The 2,682-nt window shown below is 41.5% G+C and overlaps 1 pseudogene across 1 annotated transcript; it reads left to right on the forward strand.

Moving 5' to 3' along the window:
- The first annotated feature begins 1,516 nt into the window (after positions 1-1,516).
- LOC309563529 (C3a anaphylatoxin chemotactic receptor-like) lies at positions 1,517-2,473 on the forward strand (annotated as a pseudogene). The gene has a single exon. The product of its transcript is annotated as a C3a anaphylatoxin chemotactic receptor-like (transcript).
- Positions 2,474-2,682: the final 209 nt, after the last annotated feature.

A 2,682-nucleotide genomic window follows, 5' to 3' on the forward strand; every position in this document is an offset into this window, starting at 1 on the left:
CTAAGTGACAGGCAGGGTCAGATTGCAGGGTTCAGCATAGCTGAACCTGCGATCTGTCCCTGTGTCACTCAGTCCCCTCCCCCCACACATGTCAGTAAGCACCAGGCATACATTAACCCCTCCCTCTCCAATAAAATTAACCCCTTCCCTGCCAGTGTCATTTTTACAGTAACAGTGCATATTTATAGCACTGATTACTGTAGTAATGTCACTGGTACCCCCAAAAGTATCAAAAATGTCAGTCAAGGGTCCGATCTGTCCGCCGCAATGTCGCAGTCCCGCAAAAAAAAATCACAGATCGCCGCCATTACTCGTTAAAAAAAAAACACCAAAAATGACAGAAATCTTTCCCTTACTTAGTAAACACAATAACTTTTGCGCAAACCAATCAAAATACGCTTATTGCAATTTTTTTACCAAAAATATGTAGCAGAAAACAAATTGGCCTAAAATGATAAAAAATTAAGATTTTTACTTTTTTTTTGGGGGGGGGGGGGGGGAATTTCATATAAAAAAAATGTGAAAAATATTGTTATTTTTTAAAAATTGTCGCTATTTTTTTGTTTATAGCGCAAAAAGTAAAAATCGCACAGGTAATCAAATACCACCAAAAGAAAGCTCTGTTTGTGGGAAAAAAAGGACATAAATTTTGTTTGGGTACGGCATTGCATGACCGCGCAATTGTCAGTTAAAGTCGCACAGTGCCGAATCGCAAAAAGTGGCCCAGACGTAAGACAGCAAAATCCTCCGGTGGTAAAGTGGTTAAGCATCATTAAAATCACAGATCTTAAAACAAATTATCTTTTAAAAAAATGTTTGCATTGAAACAGTTCCCCAGAGCAGTACCCGGCCTCCAAAAGCCTCCAAAATGAGGACTTTTGATTTTTCCTGTTCGGGTCCCATAGACTTCATTGGGGTGCGTCGTTCAGGTCCGAACGTTTGCAATGTTCGAGAGTTCTGGCATTAACCCAGTGGTGGTTGGGGGGGGGGGGGGTTTCGGCCCATCTCTAGTTGTAACAAGTGATTATTTGAGTTACTGTTGCCTTTCTATCCTCTGGAACCAGTCTGCCCATTCTCCTCAGACCTCTGACCTCAACAAGGAATTTTCCTCTGCACAACTGCCGCTCACGGGATATTTTCTCTTTTTCCCACCATTCTCTGTAAACATAAGAGATGGTTGTGCGTGGAAATCCCAGAAATACTCAGACCAGCCCGTCTGCCACCAACAACCATGCCACTTTCAAAGTCACTTAAATCCCCTTTCTTCCCCATTCTGATGCTCGGTTTGAACTTCAGCAAGTTGTCTTCACTAGATGCCGAAATGTATTGAGTTGCTGCCATGCGATTGGCTGATTAGCAATTAGTGTTACCAAGCAATTGAACAGGTGTACCTAATAAAGTGGCCAGTGAGTGTATATACATTTTTTTAATTTTAGAAATTACATTATTTTCCTTACAATAATATGGAATTGAATAATTATCAGACAGATGAAGTAACTCTTGATGTCTTTACAGGTAAACAAGATGTCCAATGTCAGCAGTGAAATGGAACCAACCACGTTTTACAGCCATGAGTATTGGTTCACAATCCTGATTTTATCTATCACTGCTCTCGTGGGTGTCCCCGGCAATGCTCTGGTGCTTTGGGTTACTGGAGTGAAGATGGAGCGGACCGTGACCACCATTTGGTTTGGGAACCTTGCTCTGGCCGATATCATGTGCTGCTTGTTTCTTCCATTCATTATAGCGCAGATCTTCTACCCAGACTGGCTGTACGGTCCTGTCCTCTGCAAGATTTTACCCTTCATCGTTATCCTTAACATGTATACCAGTGTCTTCACCCTGGTGGCTATCAGCGTTGACCGATGGATTCTGGTTGTCCGTCCCGTGTGGGCCCGAAATCACCGAAGAATCAAAATGGCGTGGATGATATGCTTGGCTATTTGGATGTTGTCCTCCGCAATGTGTCTGCCTGTCTCCATCTACAAAAGATATGACACCTCTAATAACAGGACCATGTGTTATTCAGAATCTCACATAATAAAGCCCTTCAATCTTACACGTGCAATTTTTGGATTTCTGATCCCTCTTATTATCATTTGTATCTGTTACATTCATCTGGCTTTTAAAGTACAAAATATCAGATTTTCTGAAGTAGGTAGAAAACCCATCAAGAGGGCAATAATTATTATTATCGTGTTTTTCATCACCTGGATCCCCTACAACATCATAGGAGTAACCCTAGCATATACTGAGAACAAGGTACTATACATCCTGGACATTGTCTCACTGTCTCTGGCGATCTTCAATAGTTGCATCAACCCAATACTCTACGTCTTCATGGGGAAAGATACAAAGCAAAAGCTGAGACAGTCTATTGGCGAGCTCATGCAAAATATATTTAGGGAAAACCTCCTATTCCCACCTTGCAATGAGAACCAGCACTCCCGCAGAAGAAAGCCTCCCGCTTTAATGTATGAGACGGATTTGTAGATGTTTTAGAGTTTTTCTCTTTATTAGCAAGTGTGATCAACTGCCTGCTCAAAATTCTGATTTTTTCTTACAGCTTAGCTGTAAAATCAATTTCTTGGAGTACATCATGGGACACAGAGCAGCCATATTTATTACTATATGGGTTATACGCCACCTATAGGTGAATGGACACTGGTAACCAATCAGACC

Source organism: Pelophylax lessonae, assembly GCF_965119305.1.
Source record: "Pelophylax lessonae genome assembly, chromosome: 9".
Taxonomy (NCBI): domain Eukaryota; kingdom Metazoa; phylum Chordata; class Amphibia; order Anura; family Ranidae; genus Pelophylax; species Pelophylax lessonae.